This window comes from Balaenoptera acutorostrata, assembly GCF_949987535.1.
Source record: "Balaenoptera acutorostrata chromosome 6 unlocalized genomic scaffold, mBalAcu1.1 SUPER_6_unloc_2, whole genome shotgun sequence".
NCBI classification, from domain to species: domain Eukaryota; kingdom Metazoa; phylum Chordata; class Mammalia; order Artiodactyla; family Balaenopteridae; genus Balaenoptera; species Balaenoptera acutorostrata.
Window position 1 is genome coordinate 162065 of NW_026645491.1, and position 19052 is coordinate 181116.

Consider the following 19052-nt stretch of genomic DNA (forward strand, 5'->3'; position numbering starts at 1 on the left):
TTGTAGGCAGAGGGCAGGTAACACACGTAAGTGGACCATTCTCCCCCCACTTGCCTGCAAACACCATGCAGCTGTGGATTGGTAGGGACCCCAAGTCTGTAGTAAGAGCACAGATCCAGTTAGAATACAGTGCAGGAACTTCCGGACCTTCCAGCAGCATCAGAGCTGCAGGGGGAATGTGTGAGGGTGTAGAAGCAAGGGGGACCTCAGGCAGCATCTAGCAGAGATTGGTGAACAGCAGCACACACCATACCCAGGAGAATGGCTTTTAGTTAAGAATGCAGTGGTTTGCATTTACATTAGATTGTTGAAAGCATCCTGTTGCTTTCGAGGCAAAATTCTGAAGGCAGTAGTTTTATCTACTAATTTAAAAAACAGGTTTTACATATAGAAAATCCACTGGAAGGTGTTTTGGATCAGATAAACAGTTCTGAAGAAAGAAAAGAAAAATGGACTCATTAAGTCAAATTTATGGATATAGTGAAAGCCAGTAAGAGCCTGAAAGCTAGTGCTTTTCATAATAGATGTTAAACTAATTACCTAAATGGATTGTGCATTTTGCTTTCTTGTCAAAGTGATGCAGTCAAAGCACCTGGTCAAGGATCAAGTTGCAATCACTTCCTGGCTCCACCACTGGTCATGAGGGCCAACCTTTCCTGTCACAGTAGCTGGATAAGAGCAGTCACAACACAGACAAAACTGTGGAAGTCAGATCTGGGGATCTTGCTGGTTGTTTGGGGAAAGAGAATCATTCACCTTTTTACTTAGCCAACAAATATGTATTGAGAACCCACTGTCTTCCAGGACCATCCCTGGGCTCTGGGGATTAGGAAGTAGGAATAACAACAAAAAAGAAAGAGGAAGTCTCTGCTTTCTTGGAGCTTGAGTTGAGGGAATAAACAAATAAATACATGCTTAGTGCTTCAGGGTAATAAGGACCAAAGTCCAAATAGAGGAAAGCATTCTCTCTACCACTGTGATTAGGAAGGTCGACCTTGGACATGGAGCTACCAAGCAGATTCCTGCCTGAGCATCAAGCTGACACTGGGAAGACAGAGCGGAAACATGAAGACAGGCTGATCCTGATGGCACAGCCTCATCTGGATCTAACCTCGCCTGAAATGCAATGATGTGAACCAACAATTCCCCGTTGTGTTGAAGTCACTTGTCAATACCCCAGTCCTTCACACTCCCATTTCTTATTACTCCACATAGAATCAAACAACCATTGAGTCCTGAAAGTGTTCTTTGTGTGCAGTGTCACCTTTTCATTCTCACTGCCATCCTCCCACTTCAGTCCCTCTTACACCTGGGAAATGGAATAACAGTGGAAGACCTCAGGGGGATGGATCCCACAGGAAGTAGTGAAGGAGGAAGGACACCTCTTTGGCTGGCCAAATCCACGCAAGTCAACCCAGAAGTCATTCGGCATCACCTCCATCTAAGAAAATGGAAGAAGATGCTCATGAAGGCTCTGGGCATGCTGATGCTGGGGGTTGGGAAGGAGGCCTTGGGAGGGTGGGGAAGCCAGTCTCATCCCTAGGGAATTGGGATGGTGATTAAGATACAACATATGTCCTTTTCATGCTCAAATGCGCAATAGCCTGCAGGATGTATCTCCCCACTCCTGCTTCACCTTGCAGCAATATTCATGAGGAAAAGGAACTTTCCCTAGGCAAACATGCAGCCTATCTTCCAACGAATGAATCCTATCACTTAGAAGAAGAACAAGTGAAATCAGTCCATAGCGATGCAAGTCTCCCAAAGATCAGGTTGTCAGGTTTCTTAAACTAGATCAGTAGTTCATCATGACAAAAGAATAGTAAATAATTATGATCCAAAATTTATTCTTCTAAACTGGAAAATCAATATTATGTTTGTTAACCTTGTACCATAGTTCAAAATAGGTCATTTGACTTACCTCTAATAGGGAATTGACTCTGAGATCTGTCAATTCTACTGTGTTCTATGCCAGAAAAAATATTTTTCAGAAATGTTCCTTGTCACTTTAAGAAAGCAAAGAGTAATTTGGCGTTTGCTCCCTTAAACTCTCTTATACATACCTTAACTAAACTCTAGTCAACATATCCTCTTTCAGTCCCCCAATTTTTTTAACCCCTCGCAATGACAGCATGGTTCACACCATAGAAAAGGATGTGCTCTGAAATGTCAAGGCTCACAGGTTTTCTTATCAGAACTTCCGTGAATCGAGACTTCCCTGGTGGAGTTGTGGTTAAGAGTCCGCCTGCCAATACAGGGAACACGGGTTCGATCCCTAGTCCAGGAAGATCCCACATGCCGCGGAGCAACTAAGCCCACGCACCGCAGCTACTGAAGCCCTTGCGCCTAGAGCCCATGCTCCGAAACAAGAGAAGGCACCTCAATGAGAAGTCCGCGCACCACAACAAAGAGTAACCCACGCTGGTCGCAACTAGAGAAAGCCCGTAGCCTCAGTGCCGCAATGAAGACCCAACACAGCCAAAAATTAATTAATTAAAAAAAGAAAACTTCCATGAGTTAACACAACGTTGCAGAGAAGCCTAAGAATCCCAGACACACAGCAGCTAGCCAGCTTGATGACATTACACAGCCATATTTTTCTTTTTTTTTATGTTGTATTATTATACTTTTAGTGTATAGCAATGTCCTTATTCTCAAGTTTCTAATCATCAAAGACACAGCAAACGTAAAGCTATATGACAAATCCTTAATTTTGATCATCTCCAAACATTTGAACAGATGTCTATAGAAACATATTATTGTTCTTACATCAGCCAAATCTGAGACATTAAAATACTTAACAGTTCTTAAAATATTTTCTTCCATAATAGAAGTTTATATTAAAATTACTTTCTTTGACCTGAATCAAATTACTGAATTATTTTCGCATGCTAATCAGATTCCCTTTATTATCTCTACTCGCCTTTAAATCAAAATCCTACCAGCCATTCCTTAGAACTGTATTAACAGGAACCAGGACCTGGGAAGGCCTCAGAGGCAGGTGAAGTGCTGCTGGTTCTAACGGTGGCTGCACAGCAATATCCTAGAACACAAAACACCTCCGACCCGTGAAGGCAATCGTTTCAACTGGGGTTCAACTGGGTCAGGGCAGATGGCTTTGTATTTCCTGATTGCTCACATGCTCAGAAATCCAAAGTGGAGAATATCCGTTCTGCATGGTAACAAGTAAGAAATAGCTCAACCCCACGTAACTGGATTGTCACCTAATCCAATCTGTGCCTCTCTTACAGCTATTGACAGTGGTTTTTAATTCCTTCGGCAGGTCTCTCTACCCAACCAGCCTCCCTTAAGACACACAAACATACGTACACACACATGGTTCATTCTGCCACTTCTCCCACCAATTCACCACTCCGAGGAAGAGTGTATTTAGCTTCACTTTAGCAAGCTCTTTGGCTGCCTGAGGATTTATAAATGTTAAAATAAAAACTAATTACAACCTTGACAACTGCAGGTGGCACCTGGTCTTATGTCTCAAGGCAGCAGGTCGCTCCTGCATCATCCAAGCAGCAATGTCACTGCTTGCTCCTAAGCTCCAGAGAAACCCTCTGTTGGGTCTCGAACACCCCAAGTAATGAGATGCTACTGAAACGAGCATGTGGGGACCCTAGGTCTACGCCACAGCGTTAAGTGGCTTCTGAGGTTATCGAAACTGCCACTGATTCCAAACAAGGTTCACCAGCCCCTTCCTCCCACAGTGGTCCAGGGAACACGTGGCATACAAATTCCTTCTCCACAGGTGACAGCCACTAAGGCCAGAGATGGAACCACAGGTGATACAACTTAGGAACCCATCAATTTAAATATCTGATACACCATTTACCATAGCCCTAAAATGACTCATCCGAAAGGATCATATTTGCCAGTTTAAAAAACAAACTTTTTTCAAGTTTCTCTCCATGAGTTAGCTATCACTAGCACATCCTCCATGAGTATCTTTTCCTGATGTACTACCGAGTAAAAACTTAATAAAAGCCATAGCCTAGATAAAATATATCATTTTTTCATTTGTGATTAACAGCCTTGGAGGGAGGTTTTTTTTTTTAAACTGGTCCATTAAACGGGCATATATTTAAATAAAAATTATACAGTTTCCAACTTTAAACTACTCAAAATTTCAAGTACTTTATGTTTCAATTCTATTTCAAATCAGTACACTGAAAATACCCATTACCTGGAAACTAAGGAGAATATTTTTATTTTTTATGGCGAGCCAGACTCCCTATATTATTATTGAAAAGTAAAGTTTCTAATGAACCAGAAAGGAAATTTATTGTAAAGCAACACTCAAACTAAGCACATGTATTATCACACAAGGTTATGTGTACACCTACCAGACATGTGCAATCTCTATGTCAGAGCATTATTTTCAAAAACTTAAAAACACAACACGTACAAATACAGAACAAATGCATGCCAAAGAATCATAAACTCATTAATGACTAATCCAGTAAAAGAGCATTTTGAGAAGCTAGGAATTTACAGGCATTTATAGAAGAACATTAGAATGAGATTGCTAGGTTACAAAAAAACTGATCAGTGTCCTACAGGGCAATACAACCTTTGTAGTTACCATATGTACCTGAAAAAAAAAAAAAAAAAGAAATCATCAATTTCAGCGTCTAAACTCCAGTCAAATGGTAAATGACCAAGTCAGACATGGGTGCATTCTTCTAGGTAAGTAAACAATCATGTGGGCCTATTAAACAATGTTCCTGCATAATGTCAAAAGGTCACTCTATCATACCCTCTCTTTTTTTAACTTTTTATTTTACATTGGAGTATAGTTGATTTACAATGTTGTGTTAGTTTTTACAGTATTTACAAGTTGTGTATAACTTTAATCAGCACACAGATTTTAACCTTATGCCATAGAACTCAAACTGGACAAAACAAGTATGATATTTTGAAGGAACGTATTACATATGGTTTCCTGCCTCTCAGAAATAGGTAGACATAAATAATTCAGTTTTTTAAAGTTATTCAATATGATGCAACAGAGCCTCTAGCAATCAGCACCGCAACGGGCCCCAGGTAGGCAGATTGAGTGGGGACACTTTGGAAGTTTCTCTGAAGAACTTTGTATGTTGAAGCCAAGCCTTTAAAGGCTCTGAAAAGTTAAGTGGGGAGAAGATCCAGAGGTTAATTTCATATTTGTTTTTCAGGATTAGAATTAGAATTGCAGGTAAACCCTGGATCTATTCATTCCAAACTGTCTGAACTCTTTTATACTTTTATAAGTATACTTTTATATTCAAATTCTGATTTTGATTTAAAGGGAAAAATTCAAATTCAAATTTGCTCAGTTAATTGAGATTTTTGTCAGTGAATATGTCCTTTATTTAGTACTCTTGAATGATTTGGGGTTTTTTTCCCAAATCAACTCAAAGGAGCAGACATTCTTGAGCTCCAGTCTTCTCCCCAGAACAGGCTTTCAGGCATGGGAGGGTCACTGATAATGTGTCTTTAGGGTCATTTTGTTTGTTTGTTTGCTTAAAGAGTCTCCCCCAGTTGCATAAGCTTCAGGACCCTCACAGCTCTAGCCTTGCCTGTCACTCTGGGTTGATAGTCACATGCACTTTGTAAGTTTTTTTGGAGAAAAAAATGTTGTTGTTTTCCCGAAGTTTTCAAAAATATTCTGACCTCAGTATTTCTGGGAAGTTTATTCAAATATGATTTTTTTTAAAAAAACGGTCCGTTTACCAATTTGTGGAAGACTCTTTCCAACAAGTCCAAGCTCCAGTGCTTACTAAATACCTCCCTCCATAGTCTATGCTCATTTTCCCCAACATGTTTCACCGAATCACGAATGGATTCCCCACTCACCTGCTCCCGGGGCACATCTCCTGATAGGCTCCCTCCCTACACCAAGGAACATAGTACATATGGTCTCATGCCTTTCAGAAACAGGTAGACGTAAGTAATTCAATCTAAGTATCAACCAAAATACTGACATTTTCTTATTCAGATCATCTCTCTTCTTCCTCCCCAAAGATCTGAAAATTCATAAAGAAACAGTAGATTCACAGGGATAATCCTGATTAACTTGGGGGATTCGACTCACTCTAGAAAACCACTAAGCACACTATTGAGACAAAAAGAAGCCTGCACCAATTAAAACAGTAGCAGGATTTTAGTCCATATTACCCAAGGTCAAAACTTCTGTATGGACTGTATTGTCTTAGCACACATGGCATTACTTGAGATTGACTGTGCTCACATAGCAATAGAATATGTTGATGACACTTAGCAAATAATTACAAAGAATCTGTGCCCACTGAAATGACAGGAGTTCTGACAAACAATACCCTTGAGAAGAGACATTTGATAAACACACTATTAGACATTCACTTAAATCAATTCTAACGATTTTATACTTCTTAGCAGTTGTAGCATTATCTTCAGTTCCTCCAGTCTGCAATTCATGTATTTTTATACCAAATTCTTAAGGTTAATCATGTTATTGGGCTAGGATAATTTATACAACAAGTGTCTCACTATTATACTGTGTTATGTTATTTTTCTTTTAAAAGAATAATATTGTGTGATAATATCTATTAGAGGATCATATTAATAAACTTTCATGAAAGATGATACAATAACACTTCAGCACATAAGGAGCCATTGCTCCAGTGAAGAAAGGATTCAAATCTGATACAAATCTTCAAATTGAGGTGCTAATATATTTGCCTAGATCAAGCACTAGGTATTATTACATGAAGAGCACATGTTTGTCTCCCATGCTGGCCAACAAAATGGGCTTGATCTGCTCCCCCAACCAAGGGCAGAGACCTCTCATACACATGCAGGACATAACAGGGAGGAGACATTGTTGGATAAGAACAAATCCTGATTACCACTCCTAGAACAGTGATTCAAGTTGTGTGCCCCACCTGTAGTGGGCCAGAAATACATCTTTTATTCTCACAACAAGAAGGGCACTTTTGACAGGGGAAGGAAACAAAAGAAGACTTCTAGAGAAAATTACAAGTACTGAGATTTAACAAGGTGCGGATGAGTGAGTGTGTAACACTCACTAAATTGAACCCCTGGGTCTACAAATATCATCATTTACGTCAAATAATCACCATCAACAGCGGCTGAAATGTCTAACACTGGCTTCAGTCCTTTTCAGAGACTTCAGTCCTTTTTCTTTTCACTGGGGAGTAGAGTTAGGGAGGACAGCAGCTACTAGCTATAGCTGGTACTTTACTTATATGGGGAAAATAATTCAGCTGTAAATTAACTTCCAATTGTGTTGTTCCTTAATCGGGAAAGAGTGAACATTACTCCTCAAAGTGACATGCGATCCAGGAGACAGATTTACAATACTAAATATGCAATCAAAATACTGACATTTTCTTATTCAGATTATATCTCTTCTTCCTCCCCTCCCCCCCGCAAAAGATCTGAAAGTTCATAAACAAATAGTAGATGCACAGGGATAATCCTAAAACAGAGAGCTACTGCCCTCTTCCACTTGCGGCTCATGGTAGGAAGTGAGCAAACCAACCACTGTCTGCACAACAACTTCTGGAAAACAGGGCTCCAACTTGGAATCTATGTTCTAACTTTCCTCTTGCATTCCATTTAAGAGGATAACTCCATTAGAATAACACTTTCATCTTGACTAAATACAAAGAGTTCTAGAAGGCAGACCAAGTAGAGATGCACAATTTTTAAATATCTGGTCCTAGAGGATGCTGTCCATTCAACTTGTTTTATCTTCAAAAAGACAGAGAATAAGAGAAAAAAAAAAAAAAAAGCCCATGTTTTTGGCTATTTAGAAACATTACTCTCGCCCTGTGTAGACTCCTCCTGACTTAAAATTTCCCATTAATTATAAAGATTCATGTCAAAACATGGATAATTTCTGAGATGTCAAATGTTTCAACCAAGTCCTGTATGAGAGTATGTCTTATGCCAGAACCTCACCCAGGTTGACCCCCCCACCCCCACCGCGGTCTGACTAATTTACTACTGAGAACCAGTTGTAAATAGAGGAAAAATGTCACTGTATCCTTTTGGGGAGAAGATCTTTACCTTTTTAAAAATTTACATACAGTTCTCATTATTTTATCAGGGCTTAAGAATATTTCATTTTTGTTAGTTTTAAAGTCTTGTCTGAAAAGATTACTTGAGTTCTTAAAACACTTCTTAGGAATAAAAGGTTAGCGATCAAAAGACTTGAGCAAATGCTGGTGTTCGTGATTTCTTGTTGGTAGCCTAAATCCCATCCTGCTGGCAAACTCCTCTTTACAATTTCTCAAATGATGGGACAGGACTAAATGAACTCTCTACCTTGATTTATGTAGTAACAAATTTCAAATATGGGTTTGAAATACCTTGCTTGTATATACATCTACACATACAAACAAACACCTCCCAAATATTCGAGAGTTAAGGAAAAATCCAATTGGTCAAATTACCTAATCTAGACTATAATAAGATTCATTCACCATTACTTCTACTGCTACAAAGGATACTGTCAAATGAGATTAGCAAGCAATTATCAAACAGTTTGTGTACTCTCTATGAATCTTTAAGTCTGCAAAGACATTTAAATATATACTTGACACTTGAACAACTATAGTAGCCATCTTTGCGGTGATCAAGGACTCTATAGTATCTAAAATGTTCTTAGCCATGCATATTTACATAGGTACTTTTAACTTACTGAACTTTTCATCAGAGTACTAAACACATCTAAATAAAACAGAGGCTGAAAAGTGAAAACTAGCATTGACATTTGAAGAGTCAGCCAGAGACCCAGACGAACTGAGCTTAGAGATATATTCAATTCAGAAAAGGGTATCTGCCTGGATATTCAGACATGGAGCACCTCAGAGCATGTGACTCTTAAAAAAGATGCTCAGTATGAAGAACATGATACCTCTGTGGATTTCAGGGAATAAAATACAAACAGAAAATAAAGAAATATCAAAATAACTGATCTTGCAATATCCTGTAATCACAACTAAGGAGACAAGAAAGGCAGCACAGCACTCTGCTTCTAAGGGAAGGATTTTTGAAGCCATGTTTCCTTTAAGTAAGAGTGACCTCTGGTGACTTTTTAATTGCACCTCAGTGTACTATGTTAAATTATTCTACAATTCTTGTATACTAGCAATTCATTTAGTACTACATTTTTAATTTCTTAGCAAAGTGATAAATGCTTTACCGCAGGACCTAAGGATTTCATGTAAATGCCTCCATTTTAATTAATTCATGGAAATTGTGCCCAAAGCTAAATTAAAATTCTGCCTGAAACACGGGGCAGTATTTTCTTAAAGGAGACTAAGGCTCATTTTCAGGAGTGACTCATATAATATGGCATTAAATGAGCTGATACTAAATGATGACAACACAAACTTATCACAGCCTCGGGGCATGTATGGATGAATGCTGGAAGGGTAACTATTTGTACAAAATGCTTTTCACTTTAGCACAAACTTCCTGGTAAGGGCGGAGTTCCCCAGCCCACCCCACCCCCAGATAAAACTGGATACCCAGCAGCAAGGTCGGTTTCTAACATGCCTACTAGCACTTTCTTGAAATGCATAATAGCTTGCCTTACTCCCTACAACCTGATTTAAAAAAAATTCTTGAGGGGGATGGGGTGTGGATGTAGGACTAAGGGGGCTTTCTTCCAATCCCTCAAGGAAAGAAAAGCCCTATGATGGAGATTTCAATCTGAATAACACTTTGAAAACTTTTTCCGATTTCCAGATTAAAATGCCTTGAGGTCGGCTGAATCAATTTGGCTAGCATCTTTAGATCAGACTCGCATTGCCAGTCCAGAACTGAGAGGTTAATACATCTTCACTGAACCAACAAAATGAGAAACATAGCACATCACAATATACAAGCATGTGCACTTGCAAATGAACCTGAATGGCAGGTTATGTTTTTCCTTTAAGCAAAAGCCTTCTAATTCTGAGGGGTCTATCCTTCTCGTAATTCTGGGGACTAACCAGGTTTGCCGCCTGGGCTCTGCTGCGGAGCCTGCCCGCCGCTGCAGCGCCCGAGTTCTTGGTACCCGATTCCGCAGGGCGCCAACTGCAAACATCTACGCTAATGCAGGACCCGGCCAGGTCGGCCAACCATTTCCTTTCTGACATAAATCCTCCAAAATGTATTCATAGTAAAAAGAAAGAAATGACATATTGGCATGCTCTTCTCTCCTCACCTCCTGCTATCCTCTCTCTCTGGTCTCTCTCCGCCTCAATATTCTCATGCTAATTTTAGGTTTTACTAGAACTTGAGCTTTCTCAATGAATATTCAAAACAACAGCACACAGACAAAATTCAGCTCACAGACAAGTCAAAACAGGCTTTGTGTATTACAGACTTGACAAGTGGAAAAACCATTGTAAACCATCCTATCCAAGCGTTGGGACTTTGCGATGGTTTTTAAATGCCTCATTTTCAGAAGCAGACCAGTGATTCCATTTGTAAAATTCAATTAGTTTTTTTCAAAAACACGAATTCTCAGTTGACAGTATAAGTTTTAAAAGATTTGCTGTACTCACAAGTATTCCCTGCTGCTAATGTACTCCAGGGCTGGGCAGACAAAAGAAAGAGCATCCTGAGACAGGCTCCCGCGGCGGAGTCCGTGTTCACCGGACACCGGTGCTCCCCACCCCAAAACCCAAGGTGTCCAGACAGCTGCTCTGAGCCGGAGTCTGCAAGCTCCCTCCTGCTCGGGGTAGCTAGCGCTCCCTCCTCCGGGCTCGGCGAACCCGCGCAGCCGGCGGGGCGGGAGCCCCAACCTGCAGCCACACCCCCACCCCCACCCCCACCCGCTGCAAGCATCTGCACTTGCAAATGAACCTGAACCCACACACACACACACACACACACTTCCATTGCTCTATTGTTATGTCATTGACATAACTGATGAAAACTAGTTTCCTTCATGTCCATACACACATTGATAGGATTAGGTTCATTTTCCTTGTATTGTCATTACAATATGATGTTATTCCTCAGCTGGAACTAGATTAAAATTTTGCATTTGTATTTTTCATTTCCATGTGGAAAATGAAATCTTATTTTTGCCTGTCAGTCTAAAACCACTTTGAATCGTAAATTGGTCTCCTATGGTAAACCTTTAAGACCTCTTCTTCTTGTTGCTGTAACCTTTTCTACATGGTGGACTTTATTAGTTACATTAATTAAATAACAAATGCCCACCTTATTGAGCTGGGTATGCTTTAATCCACAGGCACAAATCAAAAGAAAGAAATGATTATACCATTAGAGTTAAAAAACAAAAAGCTTTGGTTGATTTGTTTGTAAAGAATGGTTTAAAAGGAACCTAAAGTCGTTTCTTTGTTTGAAGGCTTAAGTAATTGTACCTGCCAGGTAATTGACGAGAGGGAGGCCTCTCACTTACCACCCCCTTTTGTGTGTTTCAATTACTGGGAAGGTTAATGGTGCTGAACAGCTGAGGTATGAAGGCACCTTTCATTATCTTCCCCATCAGAAGTCCCCAGAGCCCGTTCACCTTCCCTCCTGTTTATGGGAAAAGACACAGTGTTCTCTCACAGCCCAGAGTACATGAGAACCAACTTCTCACAGCCTAGCAGATCTTTGCCAACATTTTCTGGAAAATAATTCTGCCCCTTTCAGAGCCAGCGTGCAATGTAATTTGAACTCAAATACCAACATCATTTAGAATGACTGAAATCATACCTTGATCTTGTGACTTGTATAGTCTCATTCTTCTAAATTTTAACTTTAATGATGCTTATTTATTAAGCAAGTACAGAGTATATGGGCAGAATTATTCTTTGAATATTTTATATTGAATGAATTGAAATAATTGGGATGTTAAAGGACTAGGGAATGATAATGAACATGTATGCACTGAAGCATTTACTCTGTACTAGGTAGGTTCTCGTCTGTATCATATCCCTTTAAGACCCCTCCTCTCTGAATATCGTCCTCCATGTTGACTCCATCAGGATTCACTTACCTAGAAACAATAGGTAACCTGTGACCAGGGCAGATGTTCAGGGAAAGGAAAGGAAATTACGGCTCCACCAAACCTCTCTTGCACAAGTACAGATGTGTTTGTATTTAGCCTGAGACAAAAACTTTGTTCCTTTTCCTTCATTATTGTTCCTAACATGCAACAAAGGCAATCGTAGGAAAGGCAGTGTGGCCCTAAATTCCCCCTCAGCTGATCTTTAAGAACTTCAGACATTTTCCAAAGAAGATTTTGATCTAGGGAAGGACATCAAGCTCCAAATTAAGGTGGACTATGTGGGAAAAAGGTCACTGGGATAGGGTTGCCAGGTAAAATACACCATGCCCAGATAAATTTGAATTTCATATAAATATATAGTTTGGGAGACATACAATCAACAAACATAAATCTGGCAACCTAACATTGCACTGCACCGTATAGATGGCAGATGATTTTAAAAAGGAGGGTCATGGGGATATAAGAAAAGAATGTGAAACTCAAGAGTTTTTTCTAGGGTAAGGGTCAACAAATTGGCATGAGGTCCAAATCTGCTTTGTTCCTGTCTAAACAATGTTTCATTGAAACACTGCCACACCCATTCATTAAGTACAGTCCAAGGCTGCTTTCACTCTGCAGTGGCAGCGTTCAGTAGTTGCAGGCCCACAGAGCCTAAATATTTACTATCTGGCCCTTTAACCAAATAATAAAAAATAAAAAGTCCCAGTTAAACTGCTAAAATTACAATTGTCATTCTAAATACTCACTATTTCCCCTCTCTGAGGAAAGGCTTCTTTCCATAGGCATGCCTGATATTATAAAGCTGAAAATATGTAGGCTTTTAAATAAGTCATATTATTCTACTCAATGGATTTAAACATAAGGCAATATTGTCACTTCAAGAAAAATAAAAAGAGCTTTGAGAATTTTTTCCATATGTCCACATTTGTGTTTCACAACTCCAGACCACCTAATGCAAACTTTCATTTCTCAGCAAAATGAAGCGGAGAATATTACAAAAGACTCAGCGATGTCAAATCCAGCCACCAGTTAGATCTTCCAATTTTCAGTACAACATTTCCTGCCAGATGTGGCTCAATGTGCCTTAAAGAAGCAATTGTTTAATTCTCATGTGGAGAACTATTGTTCTGGAAGAATGAGGGCATTATAGGATTAATCTCCAAGTGGTAAGAAGAAAAGCTAGGTTTACAAACTCTGTATGACTCTGTATGTGCCAGTGAGTAGCTGGAAGTAAGCGTTCTACTGGAAGATAGGATTTCGTTCCTCAGGAAACCAACACACTCCTGGGACCCTGGGTTGAAGCCATTTGATGGGTGGATAGCATGAGAAAGGTCTGGCAACCAAAGTCACCCCATGCTGCTGATGCAGACACCTGGCAGAGACAAGATAAAGTTCACACAGTCACTTGAGGCTTTAAAACCTAGTATGCAAACGAAAAGTAGCGAAGAAAATTCTATTTCTAATCTACCAGTGAAAGATGTGCATTTCATTTTCAGATTATGAAAGTATCGAAGGAGAAAGGCTGTGCTGTCATGAGTGACAGTGCCTCGGCCGCCAGGACTCCAATCAGAGGCTCAGTGATAAGTGAGAGTGAGCCCAGACTACTGCCAACGCCATGGCCAAAGACCGAAGAACACACGGGAAGGGGTTTCCTAATTGTGTATGGTAAATAACCCTGCATACAAATCCTCCAAGCCACGATCTGGGTAGTGTATTAGAGCAAAGAAGTAACAAAGAAAACAGGCAGGTTGACATTGAGGAGAGAGGACCAAATCAGTTTCAATAGACTTGAGGCTCTGTGGGCCTAGGGAAGGAGAGGGTATTCTTTCCATTCTTCTACTCTTTTATTTCTTTATACATATCAAACAAATTTTATATCCTAAATCTATTTCAATATATACATTTATTTTGGTCTAATTCTGTAGTTTATTATTTCTGATGATTCTTCCTCTTGCATTTTATGTTTTTATTTTTATTGTGAGCATATGTTTCCTGGAAATGGATCTGTAAGAGCCTAGATGACTATGTTCAACAGGAAGACAAGACATGGAGAGAAAGTGCCAGAAGTAGAGGGAGGGGTAACTGAAAGTCCTGATGGAAGAATGCCAGTGTAGCTAGGTGGTGGTTGTAGTTTAGGGTCAGTTAAAGGAGGGACTAGGAACAGTAAGTGAAGGGAAGGGACCTTTCAAAGAATAAATGTATGCGCGTATGTGTGTGTGTGTGTGTGTGTGTGTGTGTGTGTGATGTGAGGGAAGATTCGAAAATCTTTACCCAGAAAAGCAAGATCATCAGGTAAGTGGTCTTTAGAAAGATTATTCTGGCAGCAGGATAGCAAATGGATCAGAAGGAGGTGAGGTAGAGACAGGAAAATCATGAAGACAACAATAGTAAATGCCAGAGATTTAGAGGGTTTGAATAAGTCAGTGATGGGATGACTGAAGAAAAGGGGACATGAGAAAATTCAAGAGATGGGGCTAAACCTAACCTTTCACAGTCAAACAGTAATGCTCTCTTTCCAAGGATCCACACCAAAGTTTTCATACCCATTCTAAGTGAGATGACATTCCAAAGCATACAAAACATGTTTGACTTGGACACTAACACTCATTTCACTATCATAAATGTCAAACAACCCCTACTGATGGTCAGATACTATATGTCTTAGAAGACTTCATAAAAAACAGCCAGATAACAAGCAGTGTATGTTTCAGGAGCATATTGTCTTGATCTGGGGAGTCCTTTTCAGCTAGTGGAAAAATATATAAAACCGAAAGAAGTCAAAGTTGCTAGTGACAATTTAATCCACATAGCTTAATCTGAAAAGCTTTATTGCTTAGAGAGATATAATATTACGGAAAGCTGAAACATATCAATGTACTGTTAGAGTTTCTAATTCTATGACATAAACTTATTTTTAAATAGTCTTCTTTTGTAATATTGTCTTAATCTTGCAGTATTAGTGATAATACTTTGAATAATGGAAATACCCAGTATAAATGCCTTTCCCTAAAATTCCTTATCTGATTATTCTACCCAAAGTCATGGACCAAAGTCACATTTCTGATTTTACACTTGAGATCAACAGGAGCAACACTAATGGCTAAAATTCACTGAGGACTTACTATGTTCCAGGCATTCTTTATATATATTAATTAATTTAATCTTCATAACAAGTCTATGAGATGGGTTATAATTATTACTTCTATTTTTGGAGACAAGGAAGCTGAGACACAGAAAGGATAAGCAAATCACCCAGGGTCACACAGCTGGCATTCATCAGTGGAAGCAGAAGCCTAATCCAAACATTCCTTTCATAACCACTCCACTCCACTGCCTATCTGAAAGTGTGACTCATTATGTTAGTACATCTTGTTGAATTTTATAGTTTTATGCTGTTTGAAGGAGTGCTGCTGGAATCATCTTCATTTCTACACCTCCACTGGGCCCTTCTATGTAATTCTGAAAATACGAACGATCTTTGTTTGAAAATAGAGGTAGTCTTGAAGTGATAGCATGTGCATTTTGTCATGCCTTTGAGCTAGCTAGTCATAAAACTTCTCAAAGATAGTAACAGGTTTTGTTGACAATAATGGCCAGCCATAAACAGACTCAGAAATTCCTCACCCTAGACCAGGGGGTCAAGTCTGCAAGCACAATGGGAGCTTCCACTTGATGTTGCAGGTTACTGGACACAGAGTCCGTGGTTCTCACTCCCAGAGGCAGCTGTGACCCAAATGAATTTAGCCTCATGGGTGTCAAGGAGACACCTGGGCACCTACACTGAAGTGCAATGGCCACCTGTGCACCTGCAGGCCCTCTGCCCTGATGTGCAGTGAGCCTTTCCCACCTGGATTAGATGCTGCTTCCAGTATCAGGTAGACACTGTGAACCAGGCTTGTGGAGAAGGCCAATTACACACTGCCCGCAGGCACCTCTGTTTCAGGCTCCTCCTGAATATGGAGCCTTGCTGAGATCAGACTTGATCAAGATCTCCCTAGATAACAGTCATCTTGCCTAATAATACCTGCCAGAAGGCCTCCTCTTTGCTGCTTGTTGGTCTTTGGTAGTTCCCCTGACACCTGGCCTTTTCAAGCTCTCCCTCAGGGCTTCCCAGCAACTTTTAGAACAGGCACCATGCTTTTTATCAAAGCCTTGGGTCAGAAGTTATGTCAGGCATTTTCCTACTGGAAGAAAACAAAACACTCAAAATCAGCCAATGGATCCTTCCATGAACAAATCAGTTGGCTAGTAGAGAGCTCAGGGATAGTCACATAAAAATGCATTTGTATTAGGCCACCTAAAAAATGATGATAAAATACACAGGGGGATTCTGCAGATAGTCTATATACTTTCAAGGTAGCATATTTAAAATATATTCATTTCTCCATTTCTTTGGTACTTACTGAGTACCATCAGCAAAGCACTGCAGGAACAAAGAAGCGTGATTCTGTTTTCAGGAAGTTTAAAATCTGATGAAGGAGGGAGACGTGTAACCAAGCATCTGTTCTATGAAGCCAGTAAGAGCCTGAAAGCTAGTGCTTTTCATAATAGATGTTAAACTAATTACCTAAATGGATTGTGCATTTTGCTTTCTTGTCAAAGTGATGCAGTCAAAGCACCTGGTCAAGGATCAAGTTGCAATCACTTCCTGGCTCCACCACTGGTCATGAGGGCCAACCTTTCCTGTCACAGTAGCTGGATAAGAGCAGTCACAACACAGACAAAACTGTGGAAGTCAGATCTGGGGATCTTGCTGGTTGTTTGGGGAAAGAGAATCATTCACCTTTTTACTTAGCCAACAAATATGTATTGAGAACCCACTGTCTTCCAGGACCATCCCTGGGCTCTGGGGATTAGGAAGTAGGAATAACAACAAAAAAGAAAGAGGAAGTCTCTGCTTTCTTGGAGCTTGAGTTGAGGGAATAAACAAATAAATACATGCTTAGTGCTTCAGGGTAATAAGGACCAAAGTCCAAATAGAGGAAAGCATTCTCTCTACCACTGTGATTAGGAAGGTCGACCTTGGACATGGAGCTACCAAGCAGATTCCTGCCTGAGCATCAAGCTGACACTGGGAAGACAGAGCGGAAACATGAAGACAGGCTGATCCTGATGGCACAGCCTCATCTGGATCTAACCTCGCCTGAAATGCAATGATGTGAACCAACAATTCCCCGTTGTGTTGAAGTCACTTGTCAATACCCCAGTCCTTCACACTCCCATTTCTTATTACTCCACATAGAATCAAACAACCATTGAGTCCTGAAAGTGTTCTTTGTGTGCAGTGTCACCTTTTCATTCTCACTGCCATCCTCCCACTTCAGTCCCTCTTACACCTGGGAAATGGAATAACAGTGGAAGACCTCAGGGGGATGGATCCCACAGGAAGTAGTGAAGGAGGAAGGACACCTCTTTGGCTGGCCAAATCCACGCAAGTCAACCCAGAAGTCATTCGGCATCACCTCCATCTAAGAAAATGGAAGAAGATGCTCATGAAGGCTCTGGGCATGCTGATGCTGGGGGTTGGGAAGGAGGCCTTGGGAGGGTGGGGAAGCCAGTCTCATCCCTAGGGAATTGGGATGGTGATTAAGATACAACATATGTCCTTTTCATGCTCAAATGCGCAATAGCCTGCAGGATGTATCTCCCCACTCCTGCTTCACCTTGCAGCAATATTCATGAGGAAAAGGAACTTTCCCTAGGCAAACATGCAGCCTATCTTCCAACGAATGAATCCTATCACTTAGAAGAAGAACAAGTGAAATCAGTCCATAGCGATGCAAGTCTCCCAAAGATCAGGTTGTCAGGTTTCTTAAACTAGATCAGTAGTTCATCATGACAAAAGAATAGTAAATAATTATGATCCAAAATTTATTCTTCTAAACTGGAAAATCAATATTATGTTTGTTAACCTTGTACCATAGTTCAAAATAGGTCATTTGACTTACCTCTAATAGGGAATTGACTCTGAGATCTGTCAATTCTACTGTGTTCTATGCCAGAAAAAATATTTTTCAGAAATGTTCCTTGTCACTTTAAGAAAGCAAAGAGTAATTTGGCGTTTGCTCCCTTAAACTCTCTTATACATACCTTAACTAAACTCTAGTCAACATATCCTCTTTCAGTCCCCCAATTTTTTTAACCCCTCGCAATGACAGCATGGTTCACACCATAGAAAAGGATGTGCTCTGAAATGTCAAGGCTCACAGGTTTTCTTATCAGAACTTCCGTGAATCGAGACTTCCCTGGTGGAGTTGTGGTTAAGAGTCCGCCTGCCAATACAGGGAACACGGGTTCGATCCCTAGTCCAGGAAGATCCCACATGCCGCGGAGCAACTAAGCCCACGCACCGCAGCTACTGAAGCCCTTGCGCCTAGAGCCCATGCTCCGAAACAAGAGAAGGCACCTCAATGAGAAGTCCGCGCACCACAACAAAGAGTAACCCACGCTGGTCGCAACTAGAGAAAGCCCGTAGCCTCAGTGCCGCAATGAAGACCCAACACAGCCAAAAATTAATTAATTAAAAAAAGAAAACTTCCATGAGTTAACACAACGTTGCAGAGAAGCCTAAGAATCCCAGACACACAGCAGCTAGCCAGCTTGATGACATTACACAGCCATATTTTTCTTTTTTTTTATGTTGTATTATTATACTTTTAGTGTATAGCAATGTCCTTATTCTCAAGTTTCTAATCATCAAAGACACAGCAAACGTAAAGCTATATGACAAATCCTTAATTTTGATCATCTCCAAACATTTGAACAGATGTCTATAGAAACATATTATTGTTCTTACATCAGCCAAATCTGAGACATTAAAATACTTAACAGTTCTTAAAATATTTGCTTCCATAATAGAAGTTTATATTAAAATTACTTTCTTTGACCTGAATCAAATTACTGAATTATTTTCGCATGCTAATCAGATTCCCTTTATTATCTCTACTCGCCTTTAAATCAAAATCCTACCAGCCATTCCTTAGAACTGTATTAACAGGAACCAGGACCTGGGAAGGCCTCAGAGGCAGGTGAAGTGCTG

At 40.2% G+C, this 19052-nt stretch overlaps 1 protein-coding gene across 14 annotated transcripts in view; it reads right to left on the bottom strand.

Annotated features, from left to right (window-relative positions):
* Positions 1-19052, bottom strand: part of LOC130706597 (dihydropyrimidinase-like) — a 115039-nt gene that overhangs the window by 55189 nt on the left and 40798 nt on the right. Inside the window, exon 1 of one of the 14 annotated variants that reach the window (XR_009006795.1) lies at positions 299-353. The exons of the other annotated variants lie outside the window; for them this stretch is intronic. The gene's annotated coding sequence lies outside the window, so the exon portion shown is untranslated. Of the gene's footprint in view, positions 1-298; positions 354-19052 lie in introns of those variants that run through there. 14 annotated transcript variants of the gene reach the window in all.